The sequence below is a fragment of the Ciconia boyciana genome, chromosome 1, assembly GCF_034638445.1.
Source record: "Ciconia boyciana chromosome 1, ASM3463844v1, whole genome shotgun sequence".
NCBI classification, from domain to species: Eukaryota; Metazoa; Chordata; class Aves; order Ciconiiformes; family Ciconiidae; genus Ciconia; species Ciconia boyciana.
The window spans coordinates 124,383,618-124,408,320 of record NC_132934.1 but is presented as its reverse complement, the minus strand read 5'-3'; the positions used below and the strand labels follow the sequence as shown (position 1 = coordinate 124,408,320).

At 42.9% G+C, this 24,703-nt stretch overlaps 1 long non-coding RNA gene across 1 annotated transcript; it reads left to right on the top strand.

Moving 5' to 3' along the window:
• The first annotated feature begins 457 nt into the window (after positions 1–457).
• On the top strand, positions 458–10,745 carry LOC140647601 (uncharacterized). The gene is made up of 5 exons (XR_012040863.1): positions 458–595; positions 4,083–4,216; positions 4,310–4,423; positions 5,435–5,508; positions 10,196–10,745. It is a non-coding gene; the product is annotated as an uncharacterized lncRNA (long non-coding RNA).
• The last annotated feature ends 13,958 nt before the right edge of the window (positions 10,746–24,703 follow it).

The window sequence follows — 24,703 nt, the reverse complement described above, 5'->3', positions numbered from 1 at the left end:
GTTTAAAAGGGCAATACTCGATCAAATCCTCCTCCATTTAATGTCTGTATGTCAGCTTTTCCCAGTGCCTGTCTGTAGTCCTGTATTCTGTAACCTGGGGCACTGGGAGCGCCACCGTGCCCTGTTCTGGCAGCTCCCCTGGCTCCAACCCAACACCATATCACCGCAAGTTCCCAAAATGAACATGGGTCCTTCTCCTTGGGGTTACGTCCCTCTCCACAGCTGGGAAAGCAGGGGCACAAGCAGGGAGGGAGCTGTGCTGTTTGTTTGCTGGGTGGATGTTCAGAGGGCCCCAAGGATATCTGCGTGTGGGGAACAGACTGTCATTCATTTCCCATGCATCATTGGCAAGTCCTATTTTCACTTTCTGTGTGGCTACCACATACCTGTTTTACCCCCATGTTATGTCTCTAGTGCTCCACACAGGAATTTCTTCCTTCTTCAGAGACCCAGTGAACAGGAGCCAGGAGCTCTGCCATCGACTTCGGTAAGCAGAGATGACACACCCTGTCCTTTGCCTTTTGGGAAAGCAGCAAAGATGCACCAAGAAGGAGGTCCTCTGAGCTGTACCATCAGTTGGCCAAGTGGCTAAATGGTAAACCATCATGTGCACTAACTATTTTTGTGCATCCACTTCTTCCACAGTTGCCATTGAATGTGTCAGTCAGTGCCCTACTGGCAGTGATTTTGGTACAGGATGGGCACGTTTCCAGTATGAGTTGAGTTGACACAACTAGCAGTGAAATAGATGCTTTGTTTTTCTTTCCCCTTCTGCAGGAACAGTTCCAAGCCATCACTGTTGTACTGCACAGCATGGGTCTGATCGCAGGGCTGGGTCAGTAAGGTCAATGAATCACTCATCTGGACACAACCCTAGCATGACCCACTTTATTTAGGACATTGGAAGGAAATGGTCTGAAAACCTAGCCTCCTGACTCTAGGCACTGAAGGAAAGGGAACCTGTTACTGGTTCCCAGAATTACCTTTTTAAGATGTGAAAACTGAGTTTTCTCTTAAAATTTAACTTTTCCCCTGCTATGGACACTAGGGGTGGCTGAAATGCAGCCCTAACTATTTTATTTCAGAGATCACAGGAAGCATCAAGTGGCAATGACTTTTCATGACTGATGATCTGAGCTACATTTTTCATTAATGTAACTCCTGGCCTCCAGCCCCAAATGCTGGAGAGGAAACAACAGACCTCAAATCATTCTGCAGAGACTACAGGGGATTACACAATGGTAACATGGGAAAACCAAAACAAACTAAATCTTTATTCAGTTAAAATCCTGCTGCAGTTCAGCTACAGATTTCATCATTCTGACTAATGGGATTAAGACACGCACCAAGGGGCTCCCATTCTCTAGCATTGCTGCCTTGTTCATTTAAGTGCTGCCCAGTTTCAGAGCCAGGGAGATCCCGGAAAGGGTGCAAGTACCAAGCAACAAATATTTTCCCTTTTTGATGAAGAAGTCTGACTTGGACACTTGTTGTTAAGGGGGTGAGGTCATCTACTATGACAGTCAATGCTCTGGGAAGCTTGTAGATGACCTCCATGCTTGGCAGCGTTCCCCTTTTTAGTTCCAGTTTGTGGCTTTTTTTCACTCTCCTTAGTTAAAGCTTCTGCTTGACTTCATTCAACCCCAAAAGCAATTCTGCTTTTTTTACTAGCTAAGGAAATACTGGAGCTCTGCTTCAGAAAGTGGTGATGTTAGTGTGCAGCAAGGACCAGCAGCTCCCTGGGAGCAGAGAACCACGCCACAGGGGTCTCCACAGGGGCCCGCAGGGTGTCACCAGCCAGGGCCCACCCCACCACCCCCAGCAAGGAGCAGAGGAGGCCATGAGATCACAGGCAGGCTCAACCAAGTTTCCAGATCACCATGCAAGCTCACGGTGATGGGGCAGGTCCAAGGTCAAGCCATGAAGTCAATCCACAGGTCAGATCCTGTGAATGCCAGGCAGCTCCACAAAGACAAGGGAGGTCCAAGATCAACCTGGAAAGTCAGTCCTTTGGGCAGGGCCTGCCAGGCAGAGACATTGTTGTGGCTACATATTAGAGTTTTTATGAATTGTAGATTTTAAAATTGTAGAAACAAATAGCCAGTACTGTTTGAAAAGTTAGTGTTGTATTTCTTCCACAGTGGTGTATCCAGCTTACACCATGACATTGCTTGAGAGTCCTGGGTCAAGCTTTGCTGTGCTAGTCACAATGATAGCATGGGCCAAAGAGATACTCCTTGCCCAGAGACCTTAGGTAGGGACCAGTATTTATATCTGTAGTCTTAGGAGGCAGGCACAAGGGTACCAGTGCTCTGATGTCCCTGAGACACTCAGCAGTGCATGGTACTACAAAACAGAAAAATGTAAGAGACAGAAAATTGCCCTATCTAGTTTAGCTGGGACATGTACAGTCTCTTCAAAGAAGAGATTTAGTCTATTAGATTCATCTGTAGTTTTGCTCCAGCCACTCAGCTATAAGGGGGTTAAGCTGGAGGCAAACAGTGATTCAATTTTATGACCAGGCTGAAAATACAAATAAATCTACTGCTCCTGTGTGCTAACTGTAATGCATGCCCAAGTGCAGGATGCTTTAATTGGATATAATATCTCCAGGTCTGGATTTATGTACGTGCATATCAAATCACTCCTTTTAAACCATAAAGTGCTATTCAAATAATTATTTTATTGGCGTCATCATCTTTCTATATGGAAATGTGGAGCATATGGCGAGCTCAACAGATACCTATAGCCACCATCCAGATAACGTTATTAAAAACAAAAAAAGAAAAGCCATTAAATTTTTGGCATATTGGCTGAGAACACTCAGGAGGCTGAACTGGAGACTGCTGTCATATTTGTCATCCTGCTGATTGCCTAATGTGAAACACAGAAGGCCAGCGAAGTGTGAGAAAAGCGAGACGTTGTGGAGGACCAAAGTCTGAGCACTGGGACTAAGGAATTACAAGCAGTGACCGACACTAAATATGTAAAAAAAGTGCAGAAACCCAGCTTCTTTCCGCCAGGGGACAGGCTGCTGACTAGGAACAAAGCTTCAGGTTTCTCTGAGTGATTAGAAACTCACAGTGTTGTGGATGCCACGTCCTAAAAGTCCTGGAGGAAGAATATGGGCAATGCGGCTGCCAGCTGATTCATGGGGAGCAGCTGCAGAGAAAATGCCTCTTCCTGCCCTCCCAGATGGATGAAAGCTCTCATGAAAGAGCCCCTGCAAAGGAGGGCTGGGCTTCGGCATAAACAGTTGGACTTCAGCCTCCAAGCAGATTTGTGCAGAGATACTGTAAGTCCCCAGATGGAAAAAAACCTCCCAACTTCCTGAATATCCTGTTCAAAGGGAAGGCTGCTTCTCGTCCCTGCGAGAAGTGTTCAGGGGAATGTAGGGCACTGGGGAGTGAGGCTTTCTGCTCTCCTAGACCAGGAGCTGGTGCCTGCATCTGCTGGTTTAAAATTGTTGTGAGGCTGGGCTTTTCTGAGTGAGAAAGTTTCCTCCTGTTCCAAATGTGGGGAGAGAGGAAGGGAAAAGGAGCTGCAAAGAGGAGCTCAAGATGGGGAATCTCGTGTGAATGAATGTCCTTGAAAGAGCAGAGCAGATGCTTGAGCTGGGTGCTTATTTATTTATTCTTTTTTTTTGGTCAAGGTGCTAGAATGAGGACACTCTTGATTAGTTTTGCTGCTTTCTAATATCAGTAAGCAGTGCCTTCTGACAAACAGGGAAATACCTTTCTTGCTATGGAAACACCACAGGGATTTATATCAGCTTAAGGAGCCCTACCTCTGCAAGTTCTTCTTTGATTTCTAAGCAGCAATAAGATAATTTTCTTGGGTTATTTTGAATAGAGAATGCTCCTGGTACACAACACGGTGCTTCAGATGTTGCCCTCTTCTCCCAGGATTTCTGGGTAGCCTGCTGAGTATTCAATGGCAACACACAGGTAGCTGGGACTGAGATGAGGCAGCTGGCTTCAGTTTTGCAATGTGCATGGATTTTGTGTATTTGACTCAATTTCGGTTGCAAACAACCAAAATCAGGGAGAGTTATGAAGGGGGTCTTAATTTCTCTTTCTCAGGAGAGCCATGTGAGTAAGGAAGAGGAGTATCTGTGTCTGTGAGAGAGAGAGAATCTCTTCAGTTTCTGCCCAAAATTTGTAAAGAACTATTGTGTGTCTCCTCCGTGACTGCTTTCAGGAGGCATAAGCAGGAGGTAAGGAAACAGAATGATTCAGATCATTTACTTTACTGAGCAAGTACTTGGGCACAGGGGTGGAGAGTTTACACGGCTTGTGTGGGGCTGCAGGCAAGTGGGATTGCTGAAGTGTGAAGCAGGACTGGCCAGGAGCACCATCTCCATCACAGACCCCATCAGGTACACCCGCGCTCACAGATATGCACCGTAACTCACTGGGCCATGGTAAGTGACTGGTGAAAGAGATTGATGCATTGTTAATTTGCTTTTCCTCTGTCTATCAGCCCATATAATGTGTAGTTTAAAGATATACACGAGTTAATTAGGAGAGATATTTTCTGGATGGGCGTCACAGCTGCATGATATGAAATTCCTGTAATCAGTGAAAAAATGTAAGGGGCTTGCTTACACACTTCAGATGTCCAACTTCAGCTACACTGCCACAAATGGCTGAACCTGTGATATTCCGTTCTTCCTTCATAGTATTTCTCCAAGAACTTGTAATGCTGCCTGTAATACTAGTCATTAGGCTGCTTTTGAAGTATGGTTTGTGTGCACAAAAGCTTGACCATTTTTTCCAATAGTAGCTGTTGTTTGAATAAAACATGTTGTTACACATCCCCTGCCAAATTTGTTTCTTGTTCTTAATATTTTCTTCCAGTGATATTGCTAGAATGATTTCTAGAGCTCATTCAGGTTTCCGTAGGTTTTCTCACCCTTAGATAAGAAATGATTTATTCTCCACTTCCTCAAATCTATCATTGTTTTTGGTGCATGTTCTCCTCCTCCCTTACAATACTTAGATAATTTGAAGATTGTTTTAAGGAGATCTCTAGCTGTTTACCTCTATGGCATTCATTATCAACAATTTATCATCTTACTGTACTTTTTTCCTGCTTCTAGATGTGTAGAAAACACAAATAACTAATATTATTTTAAGTATACAATAAATACATATTACAGTGACAAATATAAAATAGAATTACTTATACAGCATATATTCATTATTGCATGCTATATAATGTTATGCAATAATACATGCAATAATACATAGTGTATATGCAATATACACACAGTAATGCAATAATACATAGTGTATACACTATGCAGTTGACTGTGTTCTGTGCAGCATACAGGACTTTCAATCTAACAAAACCAGAAAAGTAGTTTCAATGAACTATATGAAAACCCTACTTTCAACTTAATTTTTCCTTTTTCATGGTTGCATTTTTGAAGCTAAGATACTAGAAAGCCATGAAGAAACCTTCATCATGAAAGATGACCTTTTTCAAGATTCTGAATCCTGCGTGGTATGTACTTTATCCATGGCTAAATGGCTTACGTATCTATTAGCACCTTTAGATTCAGAGCCTGCCCACCTGGTGCTAGCAGGGGAATATTTTGCCTTACCTGATGTCAGTGTGTGCTATAGCACATTCCACAAAATTCTAGAAAACCTGTGAAGAAAATGTATCATAGGTTTAAGACTCATGAACCTTAAATGGTTTGGAAAATCTTTATGTAAAGTTTGAGAAAGACACAGGCTTATTCATAAATATTGACTAGCTAAAGGACAAGGCCCAGCAAATAAGACTTGATAAAGTCAACTGAACTCTTCCTATTATGTGTAGATTAAGTGCTGCCTTCCCACTTTAAAGGGTTTTATTTTGCACCTGCTGACTTCTTAAAGAAGATTCCTGTGGTCCTCTGGGATACTGAAAGAGGAGTTCAGTTTGCAGCAGGGAGACGGTAATTTTCAGGCTGTCACAGAAAAGCAAACTCTGATGGGACAGAGATCAGGACCAAAGGATACAATAAACCTCCACAAACAGATCAGAAGCTGGCCTGGAAATGTGAAGGGCCCTATCAAACATCTTTACTTGAATTACCAAGTTTATCAGGAGGTAATTACAGGTGTAATTACAGGAAGTAATTACAGTGAGGATGGATACTCCACTAAGGCTGGTACAAAACTAAGCTCTGAAACAGAAAAGTTGGAGCACTGTGTGAGTCGTTAAAGCTATTTAAGAAACAGAAGGTGGATCTTAATACCCATATTTAAGGATTAATCATCTGCAGTTGGTGCGAAACATTCACAAATGAGAATAAAAGGATGCCTTCAGTCCTTCTGGTAAGGAGATAATCTGATGGTTCTAACATTGCAGTGACAGCAATGAAGTTTCATGCTCTTCAGGGCCTCAGTAAATGGCACAGCTGTGCCAGCAGGACGGTCCTGTGTATGTTCTGTAGGTGGTTATGCCATTTCCAGGATATGCAGCGTAACTGTTCTTTCACAGGCATGTTTTCACTGAGACAGTTTCCAAGATAGTAGCTCATTTTTTACCTAACAACAGGATTCAGAAGACAATTGCTACGTAGTAAATAGCAGAATATAATTTAGCTAATTGTCTAAAAAAAAAAAAAGGCAAACAAAACTCAGTAGACTAGTGATTCCACAAAATATGCATGTGGGCAGGAAAGTATGTGTTGATACCACTGTGATCACAAGGAAAGAAGCCATGGTTAGCACAGAAAGAGGTGAACAGCATTTATAAACTTTCTCAGGCCTGGGGCTAGTCAGTGGATCTACCCCGATTTACACCATCTGAGAACCTGGTCCATGATATATAACTGTAGTGGTTGCTGCTAGTCCTGTGAGTGAAGCTGAAATTCAGTTCAAGGTGACCAGGAAAAACTAGTCCATGTCAATAAAACAAATTGTTATAGAAATCAATGTCATTTTAGAAATAACTGAACTATTGTGCAGGTCTAACAATATTCTTCATCTCTTTCCATTACGTTTGTGCTGTGAGGAAATCAGCTCTGGGAATTCTATTTTGGTTCATCTTGACTTTTTCAGCCTGACCATTTAGTTATTTTATACCTGCACCAGAAGTACATAGTGTTCATGGACACATTTGTTCTTCCCAGGGTTATTATATGGTGTGTGTAGAGGAATACAAACATAGAGGTTGTGGTGGCACAATGATGCACAGTGATTCACCTCTTTCCTTTTCCTCATAGCAAATGCAAGAAGTAGGGGAGAACCAGGCATCCCACACCATGGGTCCCACACCATGGGTCTGACCAAGCTCTGTCACAGAGCCTAGGGGGTTGGGAAAGGGCTAAATTACTTTCTACCTTCTTACTCTCCAAGTTCCCAAAGGCTGGATCCCAACATAGGCAAAGGTACCTCCTGGGTAGTTCACCTATGTCAGCCACTTATGTTGGCTGAGAGCAGTGGAAGAAGAGCAGCCTGGCACTGACGCCCATTTAGCCTGGGTATCAGAGATACCCAAGGACACCAAGGGAGATGTTAGGCTATTCCAGTTCTGTGGCTGCTCTGTTAGCACAACTGTGTAATAGGATATTCCTAAATGCTGCGAACTTTGCTTTTGTTTCAAGATGCAGATGGCCTAAGCAAAGAGTGGAGAATCAGATCTTCACTACTAAGAAATAACTCTGCTACCCTTTTCTTAGTCTGGCAGCCAAGAGAATATGCTCTCTCCTTTGTTGGTATTTGCTCTCAGGAGTGTCACTGGACTAAAGGAGATGTATGACAAAGGACGATGCTATCAGGAATAGTAATATAAGAATGTATATATGCAGGATATTGTCAGGTTATGTGATAAAAAAAGCTCATCTCCGCACACACAAAAGAGCACAGAGGAACAATGGCAGGCAGGGGAACCTGAATTATACCCTGAGCCCCGTAGTCCCATGCCCATCACAGGAGAGCCATCAGCCCAGAAAAAGCTCATCTCAGTACACACAAATGGCACACACACTTGTGCTCATGGATGAAGGATCACGGAGAGGCAATGGTGGGCAGGTGAACCCCAGTCTCCTAGAGAAAGGGAGCTTCTGCTACCACCATCACCCCACCCCAGCTATGCCAGGAGAGCCTCAGCCTCATGGGCTGGGGGACATCCACCCACTGTGTCAATGGAGAGGCTCTCTGGAGTGCCTTGCAGACTGAAGGGACTGCTGCCTGCATGGATATGGGACACACCATAGGATGCAAGGAAAGAACATTTTGGCATTGCATAAGACAGTATGAGATGTTTGAGGAGGAACCAAATGTGGGGAAGGGGAGGGATCAAGGTGGTTTGGGGAGGAAGAAGTGTGGGAGAATAGAGGGTTAAGGGGACAAAAAGGGTCAGCTGTGTGTGAACAGTGGCTGGTCAGTATGTCTGTCCTTGCCCTGCGCCTGATCAACAAAGTCTGTCCCATCTCCTTATTAAACTCCTTTTTAACTCTTGGGTGAGGAGCTCTCTGTTCCCTGTACATGTATGTGTGTTTGTGTTTGCATGCACACGTGTGTGTGTGTGTGTGTGTGTATGGAGGTCTGGGTGCCAGCAGCTGGACTGGGACCGTGGGTTGGAGGGCCTGTGTGTCCGTGGTGCCAGCAACTGGAACGAGTGTGGGTGCTTATGTCAGACTGTGATTGCTAGCTTTGTGTGCCTCTGCTGTCCTGTGTATGTGTACATGTAGTGTATATGTGCCTTTATGTGCGCGGTTGTTGAGAAAACATGGTTGGCTTTGCTACAGGTTGGACCTGGGGGTATGGAGCTGCGGCAGCCTCACCTCCATTGGTCTGCTGGGTTTGCTAACTCCCTAGCAAAGAGGGGTTTGGCTGAACAGGTTATTTATAAATTGCAGTGGAGTGGAGGGATGAACCAGGAAAATGTTCTACATACTATGTATTTCTCCTATGAAGACAGGCTGAGAGAGTTGGGGTTGTTCAGCCTGGAGAAGAGAAGGCTCTGGGAAGACCTTATTGCAGCCTTTCAATACTTAAAGGGTCTTATAAGAAAGATGGGGACAAACTTTTTAGCAGGACCTGTTGTGATAGGACAAGGGGTAATAGTTTTAAAATAAAAGAGGGTAGATTTAGACTAGATATAAGGAATAAATTTTTTTACAATGAGGGTGGTGAAACACTGGAACAGGTTGTCCAGAGAAGTGGTAGATGCCCCATCCCTGGAAACATTCAAGGTCATGGGGCTCTGAGCTGGATGGGGCTCTGAGCGACCTGATCTAGTTGAAGATGTCCCTGCTCATTGCAAGGGGGTTGGACTAGATGACCTTTAAAGGTCCCTTCCAACCCAAACTATTCTGTGATTCTATGATTCTATGATACTGTCATCCTAACAAGGGACAGAGGAGAGAGATCTGCCATTTGCCTTTCTTCAGTCCCAAGGGAGTCATAGACATGGTACCTCTGGGGCTAGGCAAGACCTGAGCACTCAGTCTCCTCTCTCTGCCCCGTTTGCATTCCCTGACAGTGGGCTGTCCTTTCTGTTAGTGACCCAAAGCTGTGACTAGACCCAGAGTGCCTTGAACTACTACTGGGAGCCTCTGCCTTGTCTTTGCCATTGGCTTGGCATTTTTGAAAGCCTGGGACCACTAGCAGGGAACACAAGCAGAGAGAGCTAGGTGGAATATAAGCTTCCTGAATCTGGGCTAGAGACAATGCTAATGACTTAAACATTATTTTTCTTGCTAAGGCAGTCATCACAAAGACAAGCTTATCCTCCTGAATATTGAAGAATCATGCATTTTTTATTATGCATCTTCTGAACATGTATTTCCTGACTGTCCATGTTTACCCATTTGTAAAATAATGTTTATCAGGAATGCCAATGGTGTTTGATTTGACCTTTCTATATAGCTGCCCATGTGCTGGAAGAGTAAAGGCACTAGCATGAGTGCATTGGTGAGCAAGCATGTGAATCTGCATCTAAAGCAAGGAAGGTAGGATGCGTGCCTATGGGATTTCCTCTGATTTACTAGAGGTCAACTGGTGAATAATTTGATGTCAGAGAAAATCATGTCAACTCCACAAAAAGCAGGACCATCCTCTCACTCTACATACCTATGTCCTGAAGGTGTAGCCACTCAGAAAGGTGCCTATGTCGAAGCATGCTGGGTGTAGTGAGAAAGCAGGCTTGTCATTGTCACCCGCAACATACTTCTTTCTGCTTATTTCTACAGGATAACGTGTCCTAAGAAACCACAGAGATATGGGGACTTTTACTTTTTAAAATAAAGATCAGTGAAGTATTGTCAGGAAATCATTAACGTTACAGAAGTCTGTGAAGTGGGCATCCCTTTATGCAGGGAAGAATCACATTCACATATATATGTTGATCAAGCAACCACAGGGTCCCAGGACCTCACAGAAGGCCCAGGCCCATACCTATGACCTTGCTGCAAAGTCAGCTCCTGAATTTGTAATGTTCCCTTGCACCTGTGGATGCAATTCTCTGCAGTAGAGTGGAAGACCCTATGTGCCAATTCCTTGTGCATTGGTGGCCATGGAGGGCTTGCAGGAGGTGAGAGGAGAGCAGCCACGTGGCACAATGGGTCCTCTGTAACCGTAGCTGTTGAATTACACTAAACACCACAAGAATCCCCCTGTAGCTTTCCTAACGTTGCTTTTCACACTCAGCTTGTTGAAGTAAGCTTGACATCTTAGTGTGCGGCAAGTGACAGAAGTGCCTAAGACAGCCAGTGTATACAAAGGTGCAAATCCAGCAATGTAGCAACGTTGCCCATGTCTTTGCCGGAAAATGACTGTCATCACAATTTCCATGCTGAAGAGGCCTTGAAGAACCAGTTAAAAGGAAGAATAAATAAAGACATTTTTACTTGTCAGATTGCAACATAACCTTCACCAGAAAAAGAAGGTAACTGTAATACTTCTGAAATCTGCCTCTCTTTGTTAACACATGTAGGTGCATGTAGATAAGTAAGGCTCAGACCTGAGCTTACTATGGATTCTCTGATGCCTAATAAAGGTTGAGTTCATCCTGTCTCCTCTCTTGGCCCGCTTGTTTTCACAAAGCTTGTGGGAACTTTGTGTCAGTGAGATCTGTCCAGTTCTGTGAAATGTGGTGGTGACTACAAAACAAGGGATTCAAAAGTAATTGGGGACAGAAGGGGCAGACATACAGGCAGCAAGCATGGTTACACAAGCTTAAAAATGAAGCTGAAAATAATTTACTGCTACAACAGTATATGACTCCTTAACATCACATAGCCACATTCTACAAAGTGGAGAGATCCTAGAGAAAGACAAGAATGAGATCCAAAAGCAGTTACAAAACATCTCTGAAGTACTAATGAGCTAAGGCAAAAATTATCTAATGCCCAGAGAGCTGCTCCCTTCCTCCCCCTTCCCATCTTGTTTTGGTTTTGCTTCTTTATCTGAACAGCAGTTTTGAGAAAAATGAGTTTTTAACAAATCATGTTATTTGGAAAAACAATGAATGTTGCAGGAACACAGTACATACAGACAGTAGGCTCTAAAACTCAAATTAATAAATTATCAAATAGTAAAAGTAGAGTTTTGTTGAAAAGACAAGACCCAGGCACCTGATACGTAGGTGTCTTATACTAAAATGTGATAGTTTGTTGGCTCTCCTTGCTCACAAACCATTTGTTCTAAGTACAGAAAATTGCATGATTTATTCCTGGATGACTTTTGACAGTTGTTCTGACAATAAAGTACTCTGATGACTTGTACCAACCAACTTTGGTGAAAAAACACACAGAATACACCAGGGAAATAGAATTTCCTGTGTTACTTGCACACAGTATTGATAGAAAAACCACGCAGGAATCTTACCCTCCAACCACACTTAGTGTCATGGCTGTGAGGGCACTAACAGGTCTTAATTGCCTGACCAGCTTCATCTGTGGCATCCACCCACATCACCAGGAGCCTATTTAAGCCCAGTCCTGGGCCTTCATTACCTGCTTGAATGATGCTGTAGGAGTGCTGGTTTGCAACTTGGTTACAGCCATGCCTCTGCCTAGTCATGAGCCCTGCTGATCCAAACCAGGACCTACAGGCTGATTTCCTGGCTTGACCTCAGACCTGCCTGGCAATCACAAGACCTGACCTGTGGATTGACTTCCTACATTGACCTTGCACCTTTCTCATTGCCATGAACTTGCCTGATGATCTTGGTTGGGCCTGGCCACCATCTCTGGTCTGCTTTGTATCTTTGCTGGTGATGGTGGGCTGGTAAGGCCCTGTGGGAATCCCTTGTGGCTCCCTGCTTCCTGTCCTGTCCAGGCTGTCTTTCTGTGTAATCCTATTGTAAATAGTAGGTTGGCAGGAGACTAGCCCACTACTTGCTTCAGTGGTGAACCAGTTGGACCATAGGAAGGGTGGTCTCTTTCCCTGGAACGCACCTAGACCTTGCTTTCCTTACGCAGGCTGCCAGCAGCTGTAGATATGTGTTCTGTGCAGCCCAGGCAATTCGTTCTCAAGAAGCAATGAAAGAGGGTGCAGACTGTGCTGCTTTTCTGTTACCCTTGTGCCAGTGGGCTCACTAGGTTTGCTCTGTGGAACACTTCCATTCCTCTTCTCCTTCCTTTGGCTTCCATAGTGCAGGGCAGTGCACTATGGGAAGCACTTTGACCTTGACCATGTGAGCTGATAGCTTTGGTTGCTGCAGCTACAAACTTTGAATGAAGCTTTTGCATCTTGGTTAGAGATTTAATATCTAGCTTGGACTGGATCATGGATGTTAGATTAACAAAAAGTAATTAAACTATTTTTGAATTGGCTTCTTGCATTCCATTTAGGTTGATTCAAAGTGGGCATGCTATTTGGCAACAGTTTTGGTGTAATGTGACCAATACATGGAATAGTAAATATATTTGGTTTGGCCCTTAGGCTAAGACTGAGAACAATACAGCATAGGTCAAAAGTATGAGCTCTGGTGCTGATCAGCTGCTGATCTACTTCCTAGAGGAAGCTAGAACAGCCACTGTACACTGCCTGCCTCCATCTTTTATCTGATGGTGTTCTGCAGTTGTTGCTAATCTTCAACTGCAGGTTCAGGGAAGGACTCCTTTTCCTCTTTGAAACATCCAGGGCTCCCACATGCCCTGGAGAGACAGAAAGGCAGGCTTTCTTTCCAGAGTTTAGCAGCCACATAGCCTATCTTGATAGGCTGTCAATGTTCATGGCTTCTTTTGCTAGACAGAAATTACAGTGGGGGTGTTGTTAAAGGAGGAATGTTATGGGTAGGTCTTGCTTTAACACCTGGTGGTGACAGAGCTGTTTCAAAGCTGCTGCTCAGGCTGCCTGCAGACTCTGGAAGGCATCATGGCATCTACTACATTTGTTTTCATTGTCATGCTCTACTTAAATATATGCAAAAGAACAGTCAAGCTGGGCGTGACTGTCTCAATCCCCGAAGCAGGGCACTGTAATGGCTGGGTTGACAATGCCTATGGTTATATAGCCTGTCTAGGAGCTGGTCCCTTTCCCTTTGTAGTTGACCCCACGTTTTCAATTTCCCACTGACCTTAGTGGGCTCAGTTTCTTAGAATTCGTAAGAGCTGGCCTGAAAATGAAGTACGTTATTACTATAGTTCACTGACTCGAAAGTTGTTCTGATTGCTATGGTTTTACACAAAGGGCAAGGTGATCTCGTTGCTATCTCTTTTAAAGTGATCAGCAGTACTTGATTGGTACTATACTTACAGTATGAATATTTAGGAACGGCTGGAAAGAGAGACAAAGTATAAGCATGCAGAACAAACTGAGGACATTTTACTGACAAGGCAGTCCTACCATGTCCTTCAATATAACTGAGCAGTCTGGGTAATTGAAGCCTTTACAAACTAGAGTATCTCCTGCCTTGAACAAAGTGATTACAAGAGGTCATGATGCACAGCAAAGACAAAAGCAGCTGCAAACCACAATGGCACATCAAATATCTCCATGATCTTAGGAGTTTCTTCATCAGGTCATCATCTAATGAGGCAGGAGAAGCAGTACCATCTGCAGCTTTCAGAAGGATGGAGAAAAAGAATATTAATGTCACTGTTTTGCACTGGAAAGACACAGATGGATAATCATCATGACAGGCTAGGACAACATTGCCAAAGCAAGTGAATGTACTGCCTCTGATAACATTGCTGACAACAGTATGGAGTCCCTTCAAATCTGTACAAGGGACTGACACACTGAAGGCTCACTGCAATTATAAGTCATTAGTAGGTGAGGGGCGGGTTACACATTACAATTGTGAGCAATACGTGGCTTCTCATGCATTTTTGGGCTAAGAAAGGAACGTGCATTTTATGGGATTAAACTTTTAAGAACCTCAGACTTTAAATGAAGAAGTTCCCTGGCAGTGGGCGCTGTTATCTGGAGACTGAATTAGGCAGTAAAATATCTCTTCTTGTTGACCAGTTCTGAATACCAGAGGCTCTTGTATGTCCTACTCCTGAATCCAGCTCTGAACAGTGGCTGCAGAGCTGCAGGGGACTTACTCTGCACTATGTGCTGTGGTAGGTGCTTTCCATTCCCTAACTCACATGGTTCTTTCACTAAGGTGTTATGTTGTCTATATATTGACAGAAGAGCTGTATTGCACACCCAGCACCCAATTTACTCTTCTTCTGGAGAGCTAAGTACAGATCTTTATTTCAAAATAGACAGGAATGTTGCAGGGCAGAAGACCATATGGTCCACCAGAGCCTATTCCTGTAAGGCTTTAAAAATAATCAGCCACTTTTCTATTGTTCAAATCTAATTAGTGACAGCACCTTTCCAACTTCTTCCCTTGGAAAAGTGTGTCCAGTCATCTTGCAGGCACTCTTTTTACACATCCAGTGCTGACTTTGAATATTTCTTTTGCACTACAGCCACTTTTTTAAACAGACAGTCTGTCTACACAATGTAATGTGTTTGCTACCAGGGCAGGGAGTCTCAGGCTATGACCCCTTGTTCACAAATTAGATACTATCTTAAACAGCTTACTGCACCAATCTGTTGCCCTTTTTCTCCTAGGGCTTCCTTACCTCTTGCAGTCTCTTTATTCACTAAGCCAGAGGCCACCTTAGGCAAATCTTTTTCCTTGAGTCATGCTCTCTGAACCCAACCTTAGCTGTGGTTTCCACCCAACCAATCCTTCCTTAATGAGTAAAGGTGGGGAGCTAAACATCACTTAGCTAATATGCTTTGTGATCTTGTCAAACCTTGTGACAAGATAACTAACACTGTGTTATTTTGCACATCTATATTATATATTACATGTCAAAAATAAAGTTAAAATAGCTTGAAAAGTCTAATTTGAATCTCCCAGCATGAGAAAATTCAGCATGAAGACTGAATGATATCCTTTCAAGAGTATACTAAATTCTACTTATGTATCCCTAGGTTTTGAAATATGTGTAGTAACATCCAATAGACCTTATCACATTGGCAATGAAGACAGGTGAAATTTTGCCCCATTTGAAGGTGCTAAAGGCAGGCTTGGTGGATATAAAGTCATACAGTTTTGGCAAGACTGCCTGCTAATAATTCCTAGGAATCAGAGAATGAGAACTTATTAGTAAAGCGGGTTTTTTTGTTTTAACTTATTTAAATTCACTGTATTATACAAAAGAGATTTGAGTGCCTTCATGGCATTAATTAAAAAGGTTAGTAACTTCACAGAGACTGAACTGCAGAAAGCTTACTGCTTTGAAAGATTCTATCAGTGTAAAAATAAATTCTTTATACTTAAAATGAAGAGCATAATAAAATCCATAAGGATATTGCCTTCCTAAGGCAATTGTGAGTGGTAATCTTCTGTTGATTCTGTTGGTTGCCAGTATTTCACTTGGGGACTCAATGATAGGGAGTGGGAAGGAAATTATTTGTTTTATCCCAGAGGAGGTTTTGAGATTTCTTTTTTTCCTTGTGCAGAGTAGGGAAAGAAAACTGATATCCTGAATGTTTTCAAGGACTGGTAATCTGAAAATTATGGATCATTTAATTTTCAAGTACCTTTTTAGCAGAAATTAGTAGGAATTACTAAACAGAAGTGTTGCAAACTGGAAAAACTCCCAAAGTTCACATTTTCAATTTTGTGTTCTAAAACCTGTGAAAGTGAAATCACCTATTGAAAAAGGTGATTTATCAAAAACTTTCAATCAAAATCGAGGCTCAAATAATTTTTCACAGAATCACAGAATGGTTGAGGTTGGAGGTGACCTCTAGAGGTTATCTGGTCCAACACCCCTGCTCAAGCAGGGCCACGTAGAGTCAGTTGCCCAGGACCATGTCTGGGTGGCTTTTGATTACCTCCAAGGATGGAGACTCCACAACCTCTCTGGGCAAAATGTGCCAGTGCTGTCACACTCACAGTAAAAAAAATTTTTCCTGGTGTTCTGATGGAGCCTCCTGTATTTCAGTTTGTGCCCACTGCCTCTGGTCCTGCCACTGGGCACCACTGAAAAGAGCCTGGCTCCATTTTCTTTGCACCCTCCCTTCAGGTATTTGTACACATGGATGAGATCCCTCCTGAGCCTTCTCTCTGGTGAGCAGTCCCAGCTCTCTCAGCCTTTGCTCACAGAAGGGATGCTCCAGTCCCTTCATGATCTTAGTGGTGGCCCTTTGCTGGACTCTCTCCAGTAGCTCCATGTCTCTCCTTTACTGGGGAGCCCAGAACTGGACACAGCACTCTAAGTCTCACCAGTGCTGAGTAGAGGGGAAGGATCACCTCCCTTCACCCACTGGCAACACTCCTCCTAATGCAGCCCAGAATACTGTTAGCCCTTCTTTGCAGCAAGGGCACATCGCTGGCTCATGCTCAACTTGGTGTCCACCAGGACCACCACAGGGCCTTTTCTGCAAAGATGCTTTCCAGCTGGTCAGCCCCCAGCATGTACTGGTGCTTGAGGTTGTTCCTCCCCAGGTGTAGGACTGGGCCCTTCCCATTGTTGAACTTCATGAGGTTCCTGCCAGACCATTTGTTCAGCCTGTTGAGGTCCTTCTGGAAGCACGACCCTCTGGCATATCAGTCACTCCTCCTGCTTTGGTGTCATCTGCAAACTTGCTGAGGGTACACTCTACCCCATCATCCAGATCATTAATGAAGATGTGGAAGAGGACTGGATCCAGTATTGACCCCTGGGGTACACTGCTAGTTACTGACCTCCATCTAGACTTCATGTCACTGACCACCACTCTCTGGCTGTTCAGCCAGCTTTCAATCCACCTCTCTGTCTGCTCATCCATCCCATACTTCATTAGCTTTTATTTGAGGATCTTATGGGAGACAGTGTCAAAAGCCTTACTGAAGTCTAGGCAGACAATATCCACTGCTCTCCCCTCATCTACCAAACCAGCCTTTTTTGCTTTCTAAAAGTGGAGAAGTGCCAACTGTGAAAGGATAACAAAGATTGACATTGCGTGATGAAAACTGAGAGATGTGTGGAGGGTATTTCTGAAGTCCCACAGTAGCCTTTAATATGCTTCTGTATACATAAGATACACTGTGTAAATATATACGTGAAGTTTATATCCTAACTTAGCAGTCTTGTCTGAATACGAAGAAAAGAACAAATAAACAACATAAATGAAATAGGTTTCAGGCTGGCCGGCGTAACCTGTTTTTGAGCTCTTCACTGGATTCCTATCCCCTATATATGCCTTCATGCAGATCAGTCAGTCCAGTTATGCTACAACTGGCCATCTGTAAAGCAGAAGTGATGCTTCTTCCTTTGCCTGTCCCTGCTATCCAGATTGCAAGCTGTGTGTAGGCCTGCTGCTCCAGGTGGAATACAGGTCCTCCTGCTTTATCCTTCTGCAAGCTTGGTGTTTAGTCCAAATGCATCTCCATCAAATGCCAGAGATCTCTCCTCCGTGTCCAGAGATAGGTAACTCCAAGCTTTAGAGGGAGGTTGAGGTAGATAGCTGGACCACACTTTGCTCTTCATGGGCCATAGTGCTAGGTCACAAGCCTAATTTACCATGTTGAGTGGCAGGAAGAGAGGCAGACAACAGACACAGCATCTTCTGGGTTTGCTTTGAGATCTTCTAGATCCTCAGGGAGCTGCTTCTTGGATTGTGGGGAGCTCCCAGAAAATCTCTGAGGAAAGTCAGGGTGGCAGCTGCTGCTGGGTAGGGAGAGCTAGAGGAGTCATGGACTCCTAGCAAGCCCCAGCAGCCTCTTGTGAGCTCTGTCAGCTGTTCCTGATTAAGGGATGCATTAAGGTTTTGGATTGAGCTGACTCCTGATAAGGCAGAGGAAAGAACCCTCTGAGCAGCTATGAAGGGGAAAACCTATGTAAAGGCCCACCTTAGGGCACATAACTGTTGCCCATCATCATCTTCACAGAGGCAGTAATGGCCATTGCTTGTTATGTAGGCTGAATTCTTTTTTTCCATTTTTGGCTTTCACAATGACATATGAAAACTGCTTACAAAACATGCCTCTCAGTTAGCATCGCAATCAGATAACTTTTTTCTTCTTTTTGTTAATAAATATTATTTGTAGTTGTATTTGATACGAGTAATTCCAAACTCCTCCATGTAACCCTTCAACAGATTTAGTATATCTGTCACAAAAATACTTCTTTCAGTACCTGTACAACCCCACTCTAAGAAGTTAAGATTTTTAAAGGTGTATGTGCTTTCTCCCATAGAGAAAGCAAGACTATTTCTTGGCTTCACCTTCCTAACAGATCGCCTTCCTCCACTCCTTCTGCTGGCTAATGCACTTAGTTCTGCTGTTTCCCAGTCCCCTGCCTGTGTTGCTCTTCTGAAGGGTTTAAGCAGCTGAGTTAAGGAGATCAATCAGCAAGAAGCTCCCAGGTTCACTGAGGAAACCCAAATGTTAACCTTATGCCCCACGAAGATATAGATATTATTGCTCTGTAAGGACATATGGGTCTTTCTTTGTCTGTTGGTGATTTTAGAAGAAGGTTTTATAATCAACAGAAGGTTTTTTAATTAACACTGCCTACCACGGGAACCCCTTTGTCTCTTCAAATACAGATTATGTCTGTTTTCATGGATCTGAATTGATATGTGCTATCTTTCTGTTTAGAAGCAGATCTCAACAGCTGATCAAACCTGAGAGAATGAAAACAACCAAAGAGCTTCCAGCCTGATATCACAGCTGCTGTAGTTGCAAGCACTATACAGAAAGGAACTAATTCCTCTCTTTTTCTATAATTAAATAATTTGTATTTAATGTGGATCTGGCCATATCCAACCATTCAATCTCATGACAAAGCAGCAATCCCTTGCTTCTAACTAACCTTAGCCTCTGTTGCACCCACACGCTTCAGTTTATGCAACATCCAGCAATATGCCTCCTCAACGAGGAATGTGACTGGGGATCACTGCACCCCAGATCATATTCTGCACAGGCTCCTACTGTCAGATGCCCATTCCTGTTCTGGGTGCTGGTCCCTAGTCTGTAAGCCATAAACTGCCTGTGACCATAATCTTCCAGGCAGCTCCACCTGAGCCAGCTGAAACCAAAAGTAAGAGTCTCACCGACTTTCCATGTGCAAGATCTTTACCTGGAGATTGGGAAGAGCCACTGCAGAGTGGAAAGTAATTCTGTCAATCACAGCATGATTTGTTTGCCTAAATATAAGTATGTAAGGTCACTTCAGATACCCTCATGTATGGTTTGCAGCTGTTTGCAGAGAACTGGGAGACATGACACAGGGCTTCATCCAAGCCATACCTTCTAGAGAGTCAGGTAGTAGCTGGTGAGGGTATCCAAACAGCAAATAAAATCTCAGACATTTACATTTATGCAGATGAATCCTCCCCCTCAGAAGTAAAGAGGAACAAGAATAGGAAAAAAACTCAGCCCTGATGTGCTAAGTAGCAGCAGCAAATCATTCCAGAGTATAGCAGAGGACGGCTGCATCTGACCTGCTGGCACGAGAAAAGGCTGCGGTGTTGCACCTTCCCTGACCTTCCTCATTTCCAGAAGGGCAATAAAGTCTAATGTTTACTCCAGTTGTCAGTCTGACCAATAGGCCTCAGTGTGGCAGAAATAATAGTAATGATAAAAAAGTGCTGGTTTAGGTATATCGGTTGTTTTTAATAGGATTTGTCACACAATTACTCACCAGCAAGAACGGAGACTGGATTATATGTTCCTACATTTGTTCTTCTGCCCAGGTACTGAAATGACTGTGCAAAAAAGATCACATTGGAAATAGCTTCCGGTTTGGGTTTCAGCAACATGAGCCCAATTTTTTCTCATCAAAGTGAGATGCATGGAGATGGCAAAACTCCCAGAGACGCTAATAAAAGCAGTATCAGACCCCTGGACTTTGCTACAAGAACCAAATAAAGTGAAAACAGAGGGGCAAGGGGGAGGGTCAGTGTCTGAGCAGACATCACTCTGGAAATCACCAGACATGCTGAAAAATGTTAGCTATCGTGGGACTGCATGAAAGATGAATAGGTTTTTATATAATTACAGATTTTTGCATAAATTTTCTATGTATTTGCTCAACTTTCTGTTTATACAGTGTTCCTATTTCAACCCCTAGGTGAACAAGGATGATTTTTTTTTAAGTCCACAAGCTTACTAACTTGACAAAAAGCCAACCCAAAAGAGAAAAAGTAGACTTCCAAACCTTCTTTAATAAGGAATGCGAATTTTTGTTTGTATTTTTTCCTTTTTATGTTTTTGCTGAATTAGAGATGGATTCTGAGAATGTTGGCAGTTCTTCTTCCAGAAAAAAGCTTTTATGTTTGATTCTCTTTTAATGTCATTTGATCCTCTGTTGTGTTTTTAACAATGCAAGAGGAACCACTAATTCATCCATTATTTATTTCCTTTTTTGCTTTGCTGTGTTTTGTTTTGTTCTTTTCAGTCACTGTGTTTTAACACATTTTTTCCACGTGTTTCAATTTTTATTTCTCATATGTCTTTGACACTGTAGTAAATGAGGTTCTTATTAATATTTAATTTTCCTTCTTCTTTGTTTGTTTTATGTAATACTCAAAAGTCTCAGCATATGTAATAATACTGTACATTCTCCGTAACGTATAAAGTCTCACTGAAGTGACTTGGGAGCTTGGGATCATACCTCACAAATGTCTCATTTCAAGGAGCATTACTCATTGTAGTCTTATTGTCAGTTCTGTTGCACGTGTTTTCTCTTTCTGGCATACATTGATCAAAATAATTTACATTAGAAATGCCAGATCATGGAACTGAGGTTGCATAAAGAATCATTGTTATTAAAGAAATAGCATTTTCAGTTATTTAAATTATTTTCTATGCCTTTCAGTTACCTTTGTTATAAACTCTTTCCACCATTTGAATCTTTGCAAGCAGAGGATCATGCTTGCAGTGCTTGTCCCAGGAATCATAACAAATATTTCTAGTACTTCCTCCTGAATTTTCTGATGCTTCTCCAAAGCTCTATCCAGATCCTAGAATTATTAACAAGACAAAACCAAAACCAAACCCAAAAAAGAATGCTAAGAAACAGGAAAAAAATATTTGTGTGTATTCAAATCAGTCTTTGGCTTGAATAGGTATGATCTCCATCTTTTGACCTAATCCTGTTCTGAGTCTGCCTGTAACATATCAAAATGTTTAACATCTAAGTTCCATTTTCAAAAAGGACTTAGAAACTTCATTTTCATCAGAGACTTAGGAGCCAAAGCTATGAAGTTGTGTGTAAGAAAGATATCTTTTTATATACACCTTGATAACAAGTTATATCAACCGGGTTTTAATTTACAAATACAGTTCAGTACCTTAATAGTGAAAGATGAAATTACTGTTGTGATTATTCCCAAAATGAATATTCTGGTTAGTAAATTAAGAATTTAGAAAACACTTAAAGAAAATTAAACATATTCAGATATGTCTGGTCAGTGTGCCAAATAGCCTTAAATCAACCCTGCAGTTTTGCTATAAAAACAACTTTGCCTTTAAGTACGTATTTACTCCAATTTTTAGCTACAAACACTAGTTGTGTGTACATCACACAACTGGAGCACTATATATTTAAAAGAAGGCAATCCAGAAAGCAGATCAGGAAAATGACTACATGTTGCTTTTAATTAATAAACATAAGCCATCTGCTCACTGCCCATGAACAGCAACAGGGCAAACAAGTTTTTGGAAAGAACTTTATTCCGGCAGTTAGTTACTGCAAGCTCGATTCTAGTTTACAGCACACCTATTTCAAAGTATTAAAAGGTGATACTTTCTGAAACATATTTTGACAAGAATGAATATTTGCAGTTATGACTGGTATAAAGCAAGTACTTTAAATGAACTAATGAGCACTTATACTTCACATTTTAGATTTTTAAAAAATATAAAATAAGAGAATAACTCCTGTAGTGCTACAGGAACATGAATCAGTGATGCGTGTCTGTCCAGCTAACTGGATAAATCCATTTACCACCACACTCACACAGAACTCTGTTAACACTGGTGAATAATATATATTAAGAAAATATTTTATCATTGCAAAATACATGTACTTGTCTGTTCTTGGTTTTACTAGAGTGCCGAGTTCTTCCTGTGACATGAGCTAAGACAAGTAAGAAAACAGTTTGGCTGTTTTAATGTTAAATCGGTACAGAAATGATGCTTTTGAGACTCCAGAAGTGTCTGCCTTCTCCCTAACCCAAGCCCAGGCCCACTGCTGTACAGATAGATAGGGAGATTCATCTTGTTAACTGGAACTCTGTAATCACAAGGCTGCTGAGGTGGGAAGGCACCTCTGGAGATCACCTAGGCCAACCCTTTGCTCAGAGCAGGGTCCATTAGAGCAGGTTGCTTGGGGCTGCATGCAGTCAGATTTTGAATATCTCCAAGGATGGAGATCCACAACCTGCCTGGGCAATCTTCTCCAGTGTTTGACCACACTCAGAGTAAAAAAGTACTTAAATGGACTTTCCCCTATTCTAATTTGTGTTTGCTGCCCCTTGTCCTACATCACTGGGCACCACTGAAAAGAACCTATCTCCATCCTCTCTGCACCCCCCCTTCTGGTATTTGTACACATTGATAAGATCCTCCCTGAGCCTTCTCTTCTCCAGGCTGAACAATACCAGCTCTCTCAGTGTCTCCTCATGTGTGAGATGCTCCAAGCCCTTAATCATCTCTGTGACCCTGTGCTGGACTTGCTCCAGTATGTTCCTGTCTCTCTTCTACTGGGAAGGTCAGCATCGGACCCAGCACTCCAGATGTTTCTCACCAGGGTTGAGTGGAGAGGAAGGATCACTTCCCTCAACTTGTTGATGATGCTCTGCCTAATGCAGCCCAGGATGCTGTTTGCTTTCTTTACTGCAAAGGCACATTGCTGGCTCGTGTGTCACTTGGTGTTCACCAGGATCCACAGGGCCTTTTCTGCAAAGCTGCTTTCCAGCTGGTCGGCTCCTGCCAGTGCTGGTACATGGAGTTATTTCACACCAGGTACAGGGCTTGGCATTTCCCTTTGTTGAAATCTTCGAGGCTTCTGTCAGCCTATTTCTCCAGTTTGCTGAGGTCCCTCTGAATGGCAGCAAAACCATCTCTTGTGTCAACCACTCCTCTCAGTTTTGTGTTGCTTGCAAACTTGCTGAGGGCACACTCTGTCCCATCACCTAGACCATTAATGCAGATGATAAACAGCATTGTCCCTACTATAGAGTACACCCTGGAGTACACCACTAGTGATGCACCTCTGGCTGACTTCATGCTGCTGATGCTGATCCCTTTGAGCCTGGCAGTTTGGCCAGTTTTCACTCCATCTCTTTGTCCAGTTCCCTAGTCCATACTTAATCAGTCTGGAAATGGGAATGTTATGGGAGTCAGTGTTGAAAGCCTTACTAAACTCAAGATATACAGCATCCAGTGCTCTCCCCTTGTCCACCAAACCAGTCAAGGCTATCAAGTTGGTCAGTCATGATCTTCTCTTCAGAAATCCATGCTGAGTACTTCCAATCACCTTATTTTCCATAATGTTTGGAAACAGTCACCAGGTTTATTTGTTCCATTTCATTCCCAGGCTCTGATTCAAACCTGACCAGCCTGCCATTCTTGACAGTAGCAGTGACATTCGCTTTCTTCCGGTCCTTGAGGAACTTCCCTGGTTGTCCCAACCTTTCAAAGATAATTGAGAGTGGCCTTGCGATGACATGGGCCAGCTCTTCCAGCAAGGTTTCTTCCAGCTGCCTGAAGAAAACCTCATCTACTAATTCTTCCTGATCAGGCAGTTTGACGATAGTGACAATGTGAAGGTATGGATGCTGTCTTTGAAGATGAGCTGAGAATCTTGGAGCTTCTGTCCAATGTGGGGCATCATCCCACCTTCCTCTGAAACCCTATAGTGCAAGTGCAGATGCAGCTCACAGCTGCAGCTGTTAAACATCCTATTTTATTTTAATCAAGTCCCTCTCCTTACTCTTTCAGCAGAGGAATTCTCTGTATTTTCCTCCTGCTCTCTCATGACTTATTACACCCCTCACACAGGTAGAGCACTTAGAAAGACCTGCTGTTAAACACTTCAACAGTAACGGTGCTACCCTTGGATTAGAGAGGTGATGTCAATTCATCCCTGTTGTTTCTCCAGCTGTTTGTATTTTATACCTGGGAGATGTACATGGAGGCTCTCCCTGGGGGAGGGACAGCACTACCCTACAATTCATAAAGCTCAGGTGAGATGCTTCTATAGGAAATTAAAATCATAAACACAATGCCTGAGCCTTTGAGCAAGTAA